Below are 16,087 nucleotides of genomic sequence, written 5' to 3' on the forward strand. Positions count from 1 at the left end.
GATATCGATACAGTTTTCTCCAAGATCTGCTTAATCTCTATGTTAGATACTTCCACTTGACCATTAGTCCGGGGATGATATGGTGTTGCTACTCTGTGTTTTACTCCATATTTCCTTAAGAGTTTATCAAATATCCTGGATATAAAATGTGATCCACCATCACTTATGACAAGTCGTGGAACTCCAAATTTGGGAAAGATATTATTCTTGAACATCTTGATGACTACTCTTGTATCGTTGGTGGGTGCGGCTATAGCTTCTATCCACTTGGACACATAGTCAACGTCTACCAAAATGTACTTGTTTCCCAACGAAGATGGAAAAGGTCCCATGAAATCAATACGCCAAACGTCAAATAGTTCTACTTCTTGGATGTTCCTCAAAGGCATTTCGTCACGTCTTGAGATGCTTCCAGCGTGCTGGCACCGGTCACATTGGACAATATAAGTATGGACATCTCTCCACAATGTTGGCCAATAAAGACTAGCTTGAAGGATCTTAGCGTATGTCTTGGATGTGCTTGAATGTCCACCAAAGGGTGAAGAGTGACAATCCTCTATGATATTTCTGACTTCTTCTTCTGGGACGCAACGTCGAAAGATGTTATTCGTTCCTCTTTTGAAAAGGAGTGGTTCGTCTTAATAGAAGTGTCTTATATCTTTAAAGAACTTCTTCTTCTGTTGATAGTTGAGGTCAGGTGGTATGATATCAACGGCTAGATAGTTTACAAAATCAGCGTACCATGGTACTCTGCTAATTTCTGAAACTGTCCCAAGGTTGTCTCTATAAGGTTCAAGGGGAACGGTATCTAACTTAGCTATCAATCTATCATAGGTGAAGTCATCATTTATAGGTAAATGACTTGGCTTCAAATGCTCTAGTCTGGAAAGATGGTCAACAACTACGTTTTCTGTTCCTTTTTTATCTCTAATATCTAAGTCGAATTCTTGTAGCAAAAGGATCCACCTGAGTAATCTAGGTTTTGCATCCTTTTTTCTTAGAAGGTAACGGATAGCTGCATGGTCTGTATAGACTATAATCTTAGATCCTACAAAATAAGACCTAAATTTATCGATTGCGAAAACTACATCTAGGAGTTCCTTCTCTGTTGTGTATAATTTAATTGAGTGGCATCTAGGGTTCTACTAGCGTAATATATTACGTGTAGTTTCTTATCTTTTCTTTTCCCTAAAATAACTCCTATAGCAAAATCGCTAGCATCACACATTATTCTGAAGGGTTTAGTCCAATCCGGGGTTTGTAGAATGGGTGCTGAATTAATGCTTGTTTTAAACGGTTAAAGGCTTCCATACATTTTTCATCAAAAATGAATTCAATGTCTTTCATCAAAAGGCCGGTCAGGGGTTTTGTTATTTTAGAGAAGTCTTTTATGAAGCGTTGGTAGAAACCGGTGTGTCCAAGGAAACTACGGACTTCTCTAACTGTCTTAGGAGGGTTAAGGTTTTCTACAACTTCTATCTTTGCTTTATCGACCTCAATGCCTCTTTCAGATATTATATGTCCTAACACTATGCCTTCTTTAACCATAAAGTGACACTTCTCCCAGTTTAACACAAGGTTAACTTCTACGCATCTCTCTAGGATTTTCTCAAGGTTAAAGAGGCAATCTTCAAAGTCTAACCCACACACCGAGAAATCGTCCATAAATACTTCCATAATTCCGTTGAGATAATCTGCGAAGATTGACATCATACAATGTTGGAAAGTAGCTGGCGCATTATAGAGTCCAAACGGCACTCGTCTGTAAGCAAACGTTTCGTAAGGACAGGTAAAGGTTGTTTTCTCTTGATCCTCGGGGTGTATGGGTATTTGGAAAAATCCAGAATATCCATCTAGATAACAAAAGTAAGAGTGTCTGGCAAGACGCTCAAGCATTTGATCTATGAATGGAAGGGGGAAATGGTCTTTCCTAGTTGCCTTATTTAGCTTCCTATAATCTACGCACATACGCCATCCGCCTTCTATGCGTTTAGCTACATGCTCGCCCTTCTCGTTCTGCACGACTGTGATGCCTCCCTTTTTGGGTACCACATGTACAGGACTTACCCATTTACTATCAGAAATCTGATAGATTATACCAGCCTCTAGCAGTTTAAAGACTTCCTTCTTCATCACCTCACTCATTATAGGGTTGATTCGTCTTTGATGTTCCCTGGAAGGTTTTGAATCTTCCTCTAGCAAGATCATGTGCACGGATGGGCTAATACCTTTTAAATCAGAGATGTTGTACCCTAAGGCAGAGGGATATCTTCTTAAAACATTCAAGAGGCAATTTGTCTCGTCTTGGTTTAAGGTGGCACTAACTATTACTGGACGGTTCATTTCTTTATCCAAAAACTCATATCTTAGGTTCTTGGGTAGTTCCTTAAGTTCTTGGGCTGGTTTTTGAGAATTTGGTGAAAGGTCTGGAGTAAGTCCCAAACATTCGTGAGGTTCCATTTCCTCTAGCTCGCCATCCTTTTCATTCGGGTTTGAAAATGGTTCAATCTTAGGTTCTCCTTGATCAAATTCTCTTATGCACTCATCTATGATATCAATCGCATAACACGCGTCTCCTAGAACTGGTGCCATCAGGAATTTTGAAAGAATGAACTCGATCTTTTCGTCCCTTACTTCGAAGGTTAATTTTCCTCTTTTAACATCTATTATAGCTCCAGTTGTTGATAAGAATGGTCTACCTAAAAGGATAGGGATATCTTCATCTTCTTTGATATCCATGACTACAAAGTCTGCTGGGATATAAAGTTGACCGATCCTAACTGGGATGTCTTTTAAAATTCCTACAGGATACTTAACAGAACTATCGGCTAATTGGAGGGACATCTTAGTTGGTTGCAATTCTCCTAAGTTTAACCTTTTACATACAACTAAGGGAATTAAACTCACACTAGCGCCTAAGTCTAGGAAAGCTTTGTCGATCACATGACTCCCTAAAATGCAAGGTATAGAAAAACTTCCAGGGTCTTTCTCCTTCTTAGCAAGTTTATCCTCGGAAATAAAGTTGCATTCCAAGGGTTTTAGATCGTCAAGCCTACGCTTGTTAGTTAAGATGTCTTTGAGAAATTTGGCGTAAGACGGAATTTGGGTGATAACTTCGGTGAAAGGAATCTCTACATGAAGCTTCTATATTACTTTTATAAATTTTTGGTATTGGTTGTTGATTTTGGTTTGTTTAAGTCTTTGCGGATATGGGATTAGTGGTTTGTATGAGGGTGGTGGTTTGTAAGTTTTATCCTTGGCTTCTCCTTCTTAGTTGGTTTGTTTCTCGGGTTCTACTGGTTCCTCTTCTTGGTTGGTAGGTATATTTTCTTTAGAAGTTTTGGACTCGCTCATCGCTGGGTTATGAGGCCCTTCGTAAGCGGTCCCATTTCGTAACAAGATAGCGTTAGCTTACCCTCGAGGGTTTGGTTGAGGTTGTCCAAAGAATTGGCCTCCAGGTGTAGTTTGTGGGGCTTGGTTTTGTGCTACCTGTGAGATCTGGGCTTCAAGCATCTTGTTGTGAGTGATTATCTGATCAACCTTGGTTCCTAATTGCGTTATAAGTTTGCTTACGTGAATGTTCTGGTTTAGGAATTCTTTATTTTGCTGAGTCTGCCCTAATATAAAGCTCTCCATGATCTTCTCAAGGTTAGACTTCTGGGGTACATCTTGCATAGGTTGATTTGGTTTTTGGGCTTGATAACCTTGCGGTCTCTGAGGTGCATGATTTTAGATAGGGTTCTAGTTTTTATAGGAAAAATTCAGATGATTCTTCCATCCAGGGTTGTAAGTGTTTGAAAATGGGTTACCTTGGGCGTAATTCACTTGGTCGGTGTTCAGGTCGTTCAAAAGGTTACACTCCGCCGATTCGTGTCCTTTAGATCCACAAAGTTCGCACTCTGTGTGGACTACTACTGCGGTGTTGGTGTTTGTAGACATATGTTCGATCCTAAGGACTAAAGCGTCCATTTTCGCCTGCATCATGTCTAGAGAGCTTATCTCATGTATTCCACCTTTGGTCTCCTTTTTCTCTATTGATGCTCGTTCAGTTCCCCATTGGTAATTGTTTTGGGCCATATCCTCGATTAGGTCACAAGCTTCAGGATAAGGTTTGTTCATCAGCGTGCCACCTGCGGCAGCGTCGATGCTCATCTTGGTGTTATAGTGGAGTCCATTATAGAAGGTATGAGCGATCAACCATTGTTCTAGGCCATGGTATGGACAGACTCTTAGTAGCTCTTTATATCTCTCCCAAGCTTCAAAAAGCGATTCTCCTTGGTTTTGAGTAAATCTAATTATTTGGTTTCGAAGAACAACAATCTTACTAGAGGAAAATATCTAGAAAGGAATACTCTCCTAAGGTCTTCCCAAGTAGTTATTGAGTTAGCTGGAAGTGAATCTAACCATGAACACACTCTATCCCTGAGGGAGAAAGGAAATAATCTCAAACGGACCGCATTGGGTGAAGCGCCATTAGATTTAAAAGTGTCGGCCAGTTGGATAAAAACTTTTTAATGTTGATTTGGGTTCTCAGTAGCGAGACCCACGAAATTGTTAGCATGAATAAGGGGGTTTACTATACTCGAACTAGGTTCCTCGTCAGAGGGTTGGACAAATTCCTTAAGATGTCTCCGGTCGCGATTCTCGGTCATAACTTTCTTAATTCGGATGAGTAAGAGGCGTGTACGAGTGTAACATTCGGGTTCCGCTAAAGGATCTACTAAATTTCCGGTACTACAGGTTCTTCGCATTTACCGAATAATAATGCCTTAGTCTAGACGGTGTAACAATAGGGTACGAAATTTGACGAAGTTGGTCCCCGGCAACGACGCCAAAAACTTGATCGTGTGAATTCGCAAGTGCACGAATCGCGTCAAAGTAATATAAAAGAATATGGATCCCACAGAGACCAAATCGTCAATCTATCGATTACTATCGTTACGGTGTTTATCTAAGGCGGTACAAAAGAGATATTGGGGTTGCAAAATAACGGTGAATAATAAATGTAGTGCAGACAAAGACATGTTTGAATGTATATCACATCAGTTAAGTGATGTTTCGATTGTCTAAATAGAACTACTTATGAGGCAATATTTTATACTCTTGAAAAGAATCCATTTAACAGGAACTGTCACTTTCGCGTATTCAGAACCGAGTTTACCCTTAAATTAAGGCCTTTTATTGTCACTTATAAAAGGTGCGCAGAACGCTAAAGTAGTAAACTTATTTTTAAGAAATAAGACTCGTAAACTTAGTTGAAAAGTGATTTTGATTTGGAAAGTTTTACCCAAGGAGTTTCCTGATTTTAAATCTATCAATGCGTCCGAAAACAGTTTCAAAAATAGTTCTTCCTTAAAGTGATAAAAATTCCTAGTTAACTAAGCCAGGGTGCTTTCGCACTCCTTGAATAGTTAAAACTAACCAAGTCTAATTCAGAAAACTCAAGTTAAAAATCAAAATAGCCTTTAAAGTACTTCTACATATTCAATATGTGAGACATCTCTTTAACCACGATCCTTACATTCTAACCTTTAAAAGATTTAGCCAGACATGGTAACACAAACAAACACAACGGTATTGATCATGATGAAAAGTTTGTTTTAGAATGTGAGGCGTAAAGAACGAGTAAAGCGCGTAAAATAAATAAAATAAAGCGTAGACAGAAAGTAAATAAAATAAAGCGAGACAGAAAGTAAATAAAGTAAAGCGTAGACGGAAAGTAAATAAAGTAAAGCGTAGTGTAAGACCCCAATTTTGTCCCTAAGATCCCTCATGGCATCATAACATTGCATTTGCATTGCCTCGAGGATCATTAGCATCTTGGTTCCCTTTGCCTTTGGGTGGGACCTCTTGTGAGTGGTTTGAGATCACCAAGCATGCTTGAATTATATATTATTTCTTTTCTCATTTTTGTTTATTAATCAAAAGCACAAAAATATGTCACTAACATCTTTTGTTTGTAGCTTGAGCAATCACAAGGTCCAAAGCATCTAGGAGATCTTTTGTGTAGAGATATGGCCAAGAGAAGATGAAAGCAAGCATGGTAATGGTTCCCAAAGCTCTCCTCCATCAAATATGCCTCTCTAGTATCTCAATTCATCATTTTGATCAAAGCAAGTCAAAGGGTTTGAGGTTTGTCCCCCAAAGGAACCCTAATTCATCTGTACACCACAATGCCTTACTCATGAAGCAACCTCAGCCCATGGTCAAATACAATCAAGGGAAGTTGTTTAATTCATCATTTCATGCATATTTGAACTTATTTGAATGTTCTCAATCATCAATTCATCAAGATATGAGTCATGGACTTGAGAAGTTAATCAGTCAATTCATCTGACTATTTTGAAATGCACTGAGACCTAACTTTTTATGTGTTAGTCAAATGGAGATGATTCCAAAAGAAACAATGTTCTTAAGGACAATATGAACAACTTTCATGTCCATCAAAAATTAATTTGAAGCTTGGAAGGTCATCTCCCATTCCAAGACATTATAGGTCATTTTGACTGAAACCCTAATTTTGGGTCAACTTCCCAAGGACATAGCTCATTCATTTTTTATGATTTTGAGGTGGGATCAAATGAATTGGAAATCTTAAGATGTCTACTTCAAATGTTATGTTGAACAAAATTTCAAAATCTCAAAGTAAATACATGTGATAATGCAAGACATTATAGGTCATTTTGGGCCAAATGCATTGAAAGGCAAAAAAGTCCAACTTCAAGTGCCCATAACGCTTTCACCAAAAATCCAAATCATGCAAAATTTCAGTCCATTTTGATTTTCTTGAAAATATCTATAACTTTTATGTTGGAGGTTGTTTCATTTGCGGCTTGCATCATCAAAACAGAAGGGCTTGAACATTGGCCAAATTTAGAAACTTTGCCTTTTCATGTTTTGAACCTTGCACTTTAAACTCCAATTTCACCAATTTCCACACTTCAAATGGATTTTTTCCCAACATAACAATTGTTCCTTACATCAAAACCTTTCCAACCATTACTCACATGCTCATGTTTGGATTTGGCAAATGGTATTTTCGAAGAGGAGAAGCTTTTGGTTCAATTATGCATAACACCTCAATATTCCATGCACAAGCAATTACCATTCAGATTACACGTCCATTTCACTTTGGTATGATTTCAGATTGCATTTGGCTTTGGTTTTGGACCTTGTGCATGATCATGCAAGCCCATGCAATGAATGTCCAAATTCATGCACACGGATTGAATCACCCTCTCCTTGCCATTTCCTCTATAAATAGAAGCTCTATTCTATTCAAAATTCATCCTGGAATCAACCTGAATTGCTGCAGAAATCAAAACCCAACCTCTAACCAAAGAAGCTATTTCACTTTTCTTCAAATTTTTCAGATCCAAAATTCAACTACATCTGGTTGAATCTTTGGATCTAAAGCTTCTAAACCTTCATCCTTCAACTCATTGATCTTCTGTTTTGATAAAGGAAGCAAGGAATCAAGCTCAAATCTCCAGAATCCAAGGTTGTTCTTCAACTGGTTTTTTCTTCGAAACTCATCATCTATTGACCTATTTGCTTGGATTTTGTGTTGGCTGAAGTCCTCTCAATGGAGGCATCATTACTGTGCATTTAATTTTTGAAATCCATCAAGTTCTCATGAACATCACAGAATTTCCATCTCTGATTTCTCTCAATATAGAGATCTAGAGTGGAATTGAGTGATACAGGGATGATGTACATCATCCCAGCTTTCCAACGGTTTATAGATCGTGTATTTTGGTTAAGTTTTGGTTGCCTGCAATTTTGGCCGGAAAACACAAGCTCACCGGAGAAGAAGGTGGCTCCGGTGGCCGTCCCATTGCCAGTTTGAATCTGGATCGTTGGATTCATTTTCCAGATCTAATCGTGGCCTTCCATTGTTATGACTCATTTTAATGTTGGATGTTTCTCATTGACTTGGACTTACCATGAGCACGCGCTTTTGAACCTCAGGATTGGCCACGTCAATTAATGAGATCCAATCCAACGCTCCTTGTTTTTTCTTATTTTCTATTTTCTGATTTAATTTCTTTTAATTCCATTATTTTCAAAAATCAATATCTTCTTCATTTTAAATCCAAAAAATATGGGACCAATTGCATTCTTCTCCAAATAATTTCTAGTTTCTAATTCTGATTTTTAATATTTTTTATTTCATCATTTGATATTTTTTGTGAATTTTCTCCTTTCTGGTTGTTTTTAATTCATTTTAAATAGTTTTTGATATTAAAAAAATACAAAAATATTTTCCTAACCTATTTGGATGATGATGAATCTATGAAGAATATTCTCATCAATTTTATAATTGATTTGAGATTTATTTGAGATTTTAGTTCAATTAGGTTATTTTTATTCATTTTTAATTGATTAAAAACAGTTTCTGACTTTTAAAAATGCTGAAATTTTTTGTCAAACTTAGTTTGACCTTGTTGAACTTGGGATAAATCACTTGGACCTCTCAAGGTTGATTTGAAGTGATTTTGAAGTTTGACCTTTCTTTTATTTTTAATTCAAGTTTATTTTAATATTAAAAAAAATGCCAAAAATATTTTGCTTGTTGTTTGATCTCCAATCTTCATCCCATTTCTGATTTCTTATTTGTTTGACTTTGACTTTCAATGTCATTTGGTCAATACATATGGATTGGTATATCTTATTTCATCTTATGCATTTTTTATCTTTCCATTTCCTTATCCATTCTTCATCTCCTTCTTCTTCTTCTTTCTCTTTGATCAATGAGTTGAAGGTTGATAAGTTAGCATTGATTAGGGAGACTTAATCTTCCTTGATTCAAATCTAATTCATCTTGATCAATTGATCAAGTGAATGGCTTTGCATTAAGGATAGGTTGTTTTCTAAATCATACAAAAGGCTTAAACCAATACAAGATCAATTCTCTTTTTTTTCTTTTTGGCATGGCAAGTTGTTGGAACTTGGTTCACTAATCAAGACTTCTAACTTGTGTTGTTGCCTACGTTATTATTGACTAGCCTCAGATAGTTGTGACTTCTACATAAGTCCAATTACGATTGCTTAACATAGCGCTAAATTTTCCTTATGGCACACTAACTACTAACACTAACCATTAATAATTAACATTTACTTTTTGCTCTTTACTTTTATGCAATTTACTATTCTTGCACATATTATCCATTTGCTTTCCCTTTGCTCACTTGAGCACATGTTTATGTTAATGCCATTTGCCTTTTGCTCACTTGAGCACATAATTGTGTATATACTATTGTGCTTGTGTTTTGTTTTGATTGTTATGGACCAAATGCAAAAATGGACAAATGGACTTAGACTTTAGGACCTTCCCTATGCAAATTTGGAGTCAAAGAGCAACTAGGCATTGGGCCTTTAGAGTGCTATAAAAAGTCAAAGAGCAACTAGGCATTAAGCCTTTAGAATGCTTAAGCTTGAAGATGAACATTGAAAGGACCATATTCTAAACTCCCTCTTGTCCATTATTTCATTGTATTATAGAACCTTTTGATGTGTGTTTTCTTGTGCTAGGAGTTCTAACTTGAACTTATTTGGGGAACCATTAACATGAGCTTCTAAGAGGGAGAAATCCAAGATGCATTGATGAGTCTTTCCAAGAGTTCATTTGATTGATGATTGCTTGAGTTTATGCTTTATGTGATTGCTTATTCCAAAGGATGGGAGCTACTTGGATCATCCATATGATCTCAAGAGAGGAACTCCATTGTGGTTTTGTTTCTTTATCCCTCACCTCTTGCATGCTAAGGACTTTAGCCTTTCTTCTTCTTCTCTCCACTCTAACCCAAGCCAAACTTTTGTGCAAATACTTAACACTTGTTTTCAAACATTAGAAACCTAAGCCTTATGCTTTTGATTTTCAAACTTGTTTTTCATAATACTTATTTTGAATTGAATCTTTAAGTCAACTTTGACCATTTTTTATATACTTGTAATTGGTAAATATAACCCATTTAAATGTCTTTTTGTGGTTTCAATGGCCACTTTCTAATCAAAACTTTTTCATAACCTTTAGCTATTAGGTTTGAGTTATCTTTATGGTAGATGTAATACTCACTTATATCCTTAGTGATGGACAATGAGTCTTCCATGCTTATTATAGGGTTAACCCCTCACTAGCATGTTGAAGCTATCCTCACATGATGGATTTGTGGTTTTAGGTTGAGTTTTCTCCCTTTGATAACAAAATACCTTAAGGCTTTTGGATCAATCAATTCACCAACTCATTTTGAGATTTTTACCCCGAACTACGAGGTTTAGATCCTAATCGTTTTTAAGATGGTACGTAGGCAATGGGTTTATCCATCCAAACACAAAATATAAATAAACTTGTATATTCTTTCTCATCTCTTCAATCATGTTTGCACAAACAAATTTTTCACAAAAACAACAACATTTACAACAAGTGTGAAAAGGGCTCCCTAGGAGTACCTAGGATGTTTTGGGTGCCTAACACATTCCCATTGCATAACCAACCCCCTTACCCAGATCCCCGTTTCTCTTTTACTAGTTTTTGTTAAAACTTTTAGGTTTTTGTTCGCTTTCTAACCATTCCTTTGGATAAATAGAAGTGCGGTGGCGACTCGACTTGTATGATTTACCTTGGATTTAGTCAATATCTCTAATGGTAACGAATACCCCGCTACAGAAAAGTGGCGACTCTAATGGGGAATCTTTGCCTAGTGGGTTTTGCCTACTTTTCATACTTGTTGTATTGTATTGTATTGTTTTGTGACATATTTTGTGACATATTCTATACCCGGACTCGAGTGCACTTAGGATAGGAGAATGGCGTAGTCTTGTTGACTTGTGTGGAGTTATTCCTTAGCAAGTTGACTTGCAAGTCCATTCACGTGGTGGAGGTCATGTTGGGATCAATAATGTCACACAAGTAAGTTGTGGTTAGACATTACTCTTTCCAATATAGACCTTAGAAGCCAAGGACCTTAGTTTACCAAGCCCATCTTGGCCTATTCTTAGGATATAGTGCGAAAGTCGTTCAAATGTAAGATTTGATACGATTGTTACGCGATACTACACTCATAAGAGTCTCTCTTGAGAATATTTTTGGAACACGAGTAGTCGTTTCTCCGATAATATCCGAAAGATGGGATGATGAGTATGGGAACCTCTTGTAGAACATGTTTGGCAGGTTTAAACCCTAGAACACTCCCTTTGGGTGGTTCTTAATTGAAACTCCATGCTCGTGACTCGCAACAAACCCTTGATTCATGGTTGATCCGTTCATGTATCCTTAATATCAATGGAACTTGGGTGTTGACAAGGTGTAAACCATAATCCACCAAAATGGATGATTGATATTAAGGATGATATGATCCATCCCATGACCTTTGTTTGGTGTGCTTTGCTTGATCCTTGAGTGTGATTGTTGCATTCATGCATTCATGCACCCATTTGCATCCATATCATCAATAATGAGGAAAATTTTCAAGGAACTTAAGGGGTTTATTTGCAAAATTTTCAGACATGGAAAGACAAAGAAGGAATACAAAGAAGTACAGTTTCAGACAACCAGATTTGAAAGAGTTAAGGAATCTGACATCCTATGTACTAGATCCCTTAGGTTTCAAACTCGTTTTGGGAAGCTTCTTCCTCTTCTGACTACTCAGGTGGATGAAGGGTTGATGAGTGTATTGGTGCAGTTTTATGATCCCTTGTACCATTGCTTCACATTTCCAGACTTTCAGCTTTTGCCTACACTTGAGGAGTATGCCTACCTTGTGGGTATACCTATTCTAGACCAGTTGTCGTTCAGTGGCTTGGAGAGTATTCCTACTTCTCAAGAGATAGCTGACATGTTGCACATAGATGAATCTCTGGTTAGTGCTCATATGACTACCAAAGGTGGAATTCAAGGTCTCCCTTCTGAGTTCCTCATTGCTCAAGCTACTATGTATGGGGAGGCCATGAGTGAGGATGCCTTTGAGGCCCTATTTGTACTTCTCATCTATGGCTTGGTATTGTTCCCCAACATCGACAAGTTTGTGGATGTGAACGCTATTAGGATTTTCTTTACTCTTAATCCCGTTCCGACTCTGTTGGGTGACACCTATTTCTCTTTGCATATGAGGAATGCAAAGGGTGGTGGTGCCATTGTATGCTGTTTGCCTCTATTGTATAAGTGGTTTATTTCTCACTTACCACAGACGATCGCCTTCAAGGAGAACAAGGGATGTCTACGGTGGTCAACGAGACTCATGTGTCTGACTAATGATGATATCTCTTGGTACAACCGTGTGTATGATGGTGTGCAGATTATCGACTCTTGTGGTGAATTATCCAATGTACCTCTTCTTGGTACATGTGGTGGGATTAACCACAACCCTGTTTTGGCACGTCGTCAACTTGGGTTCCCCCTAAAGGATAAACCCAATAACATTCTGTTAGAAGGTGTGTTCTTTCAGGAGGGTAAAGATCCCCAAGGCTTGAAGGACAGAATGGTCCGCGCTTGGCGCAAGATCCATAGGAAAGGAAGGAAAGAGTTGGGTCCAAAGAATTGTGTTGCTTTAGAGCCTTACACTGCTTGGGTTAGGAAGAGAGCGTTTGAGTATCTCATGCCTTACGAGTATCCAAGACCTACACCTTTGGTTATGGCTGGGCCTTCAACCCTCCCTGACCAAGGAGTAGAGGAGTTGAGAGATGAAGACCGATCACGTGCTTGGATCCGTGAAAGAGAGGAGTTACTTCAGCAGATCAAGGAGAAGGATGCTTTGATAGAGTTTCTCGAACATCAGGTTATTGATGATCCTAATGATGCATGGACTTCTATACTTCCTCAGTCTTCCAAATTTTGGAAGAGGAAGTACGGCCGACTCGCCAAAGATAAGGCGGATATGGAGGCAGCCTACGATAGGGAGGTGAAGAGACTTCGTGCATCCTATCTTCCTGTGTCCCGAACTTTAGATGATTGTTTCTAGGGATCCATAAGATGTTTATTTCCCTTCTCTCTTGTATTATGTTTGGTTACCAGTGCTGTACTTCTTTGGTATAAAATATTTCCCAGATATTATGTTTCCATATCAGAGTGTTTAATATTTCCAAAATTTGCAAATAGAACCCTAAAGTTCCTTTGAAGTAAAAAACAAATCATATGCACGAACATTGCATGCATCATGTGCATAAGCAGGTTTTGTTCCCGGCTTCTTGTCTTGTGGTCTAACTCTGTGTTCTTCATTTATTTTGAAGATAAGATGACTCACCGGTATTACACCAGAGCCAACATTTCAAGACTGATGGATCATCTGGAACAAGAGAACCGCGAGCTGAAAGAGGAAGTGGCTAGATTAAGTGCCTTGATGGAATCATTTATGGCTGCCTAGAGCCAGTCTTCTCCGACACCTTCAACTCCTCCCCAGAGGACAGTCATCTCTGAGATTGTCTCCTTGACTGTGCCTGCAGCCAGTGCACACTTTGCTCCAACGGCCATGCCAACCGGATTCCCGTGGGGGATGCCTTTCAATTTCATGGCCGAGGGTCCTGCTCCCACCTTTGCTTCTATGCCAACATCTAGCCCAGTCCTTGCTCTTCCTCCTCCTGTCGTGCATACTGTCGCATCACGCGAAAAACCGGCGGGGAAACAAGAACAACAGAGCCGCCACCGTGCGTTATTTATCCCAAAAGAGGGAAAGGAAACGCTCAGAGTAAACCTAGGAAAGAACATGGTCTCGCGACCAAAGAGAATGGGTTCGGGAGTCGGTTATGCGAAGGGAAGGTATTAGCACCCCTACGCATCCGTAGTACTCTACGGGATCCACGCACAAAAGGAAGGAATATTGGTTGCTAAACACTGCTCAAATACTCACACACACTGGCTGAAAGAAACGCAAGAGACTGACTGAAACTGACTCGGCAGGATATCGTATCCTGGGCCTACTTAGTCTATCAGGCATAGACATCAGAGTCGAAGTAGTTCGGACTAGGGAAACGACACATGCTCGCTAGGGTATCGCATCCTATGCATACGTATCTTCTTGGACGAAGAAGAATCAGAGCATTCGTAGCTCGGCTGACACGCACACAAACAAACAAGCAGACACAGGCAAACGTGGAGCCCGACTGCCAATCTCTGGACTTATGTCAGCATCCGAACCAAAACGCACTCAGGAAGGCAAACATGGAGCCTGAATGCCAATCACTGGACTTACATCAGCATCCGAACCAAACACACGCACACTGGAACCTAACTGCCACTCGATGGACTTACATCAGCTTCCGAGCACACAACAACACAACAAGTTAATAGGGAGTCGGGGACTCGAGCCTATAACTGTCAAACACACACTCAAACAGACAGACAACAAATTGCTAAGGAGTCAGGCACTCGAGCCTAGCAACTGTCAGACAACACACCCAAAAAAGAAAGAAGGGCGCCCGGAGAGATCAGCTCAATCTCCTGCCTACATACTTCATCTGGTGTGAAGATCAGGGCGATGTAGTTCCCCTACGCAGGGATAAAGGACTAGCCTAACCAGATAACAGAGGGAGACACAACTAGGGAGACTACGACTCGAGCCTAGATGTTATCATGCAAGACCATCCCTAAGTTAAGGTTTCTAGCTAAACGGCACAAGGGTCAACCTATCCTAAGTATGGCTCACACAGGGAGCAAGCCACACACACTTAACTTGCACAGGAAGCAAGTCAAACAATCCTACAAGCGCAGATAGCACACGCTATACACAAACAAGTGGCTCAAACAAGGGTTAGATTTTAGTCAAGGGGTCATATCAACCTCGACAAACAAACCTCTGGAACTGGGTGAATGTTGCTCTTAACCTTGCCATTGAGGGGCTAAGGTGAAGCAGATGAAAGGATGAAGTGAAGATGAGACTTCACAGCTCTTATCCCTGGCCTGGGAGAGCTCAAGACAAGAACGTGTGGGTTCAGAAAGTGGGAACCCTTCTACACATTTAAAACTGACTCAACTGTGCAATTGCACAAGATCTTGGGTTTGTATCTGCAATGCATCAACACAGTGGTGTGAGCAAAGCAGATGACACACTGAATAGTGGGGGATAGACTGCATGTCCCTACCTTCCACCAATTGCCTCTTCACTTAGGAGGGCTTTGACTCTATGCAAGGACAAAAGTAAACAATCACAAACATTGCCTCTTAAGGAGGACTTCAGACAGTTGCCTGGCCAAGTAACAGGCCAGGTCTTCCAGACTACATGAAGTAAAAGAGACATACCTCAATGCAAATTGCTTATACAAGCAAAGCAAAAAGTTCACAAGGAACTAAGCAACTAAAGCACCTGAAACAGTCAAGCAGATGTTAGTATGCAACTTCAAACAAAACAAACAGAAACAGACAAACAACAGTCCATTAGAGGCACATGGATGTGCAAGGCACAAGGCTTAGGGCATGTGAGCCAAGCCACCTACAAAACACACAAGTTAGTCAATGATATTTGATTGAGCTCAATCAAAGAGAATTGGTCTTAATGGCCATTTGATGGTCAACCTGAAAAACACAAGCTCAAGGGTGAGTAACAGGACCACTAGGACAAGCCTAGGGTCAAAGATGAATGAGAAAGTCAAAACAGCAAGGGTTAAGCATCCAAAATCATGTTCAAACAATTAGGAAACAAAACCAATTTGGTTCACACTCATATCAATCATCATCATCATTTCATGAACCATTCAGGTCAAAACATGGCAAGCAGAAGCTCATAGAAGTCAACAGCAAGACTTGCATCAAAAGCAAACTAAGACATTTTCAAAAATCACCAAATAAATCATGATCAAACCTAACACATAGCATGGTAAGCATGTCAAATTTCATCCCATTTGGACAAGTGGAAGGCAGTCAATGAAAATCAGAAAGTCAAGGCCATTTTGAACATGCTCAAAGAAGTCAACCAAACATGCATCAACTTAGAAAAATCATAAGTCAGAGATGGTGTATGATAAATGAATGGGATCAAAACCATGGCAAAGATGAGGATGTCTAGTTATCTCATGCAAAATTTCATGTCCATCTAGTAAAGTATGAGAATTTCACAAATGAAATGGGAACATGTGTCACACAAAGTCAACATTTGAC

The 16,087-nt window shown here is 39.2% G+C and overlaps 1 non-coding gene across 1 annotated transcript; it reads left to right on the plus strand.

Annotated features, from left to right (window-relative positions):
* Positions 1–4,207: 4,207 nt before the first annotated feature.
* Positions 4,208–4,314, plus strand: LOC127099246 (small nucleolar RNA R71). Its single transcript, XR_007793773.1, has one exon. It is a non-coding gene; the product is annotated as a small nucleolar RNA R71 (small nucleolar RNA).
* The last annotated feature ends 11,773 nt before the right edge of the window (positions 4,315–16,087 follow it).

Source organism: Lathyrus oleraceus, chromosome 6 (assembly GCF_024323335.1).
Source record: "Lathyrus oleraceus cultivar Zhongwan6 chromosome 6, CAAS_Psat_ZW6_1.0, whole genome shotgun sequence".
In the NCBI taxonomy this organism is placed as follows: domain Eukaryota; kingdom Viridiplantae; phylum Streptophyta; class Magnoliopsida; order Fabales; family Fabaceae; genus Lathyrus; species Lathyrus oleraceus.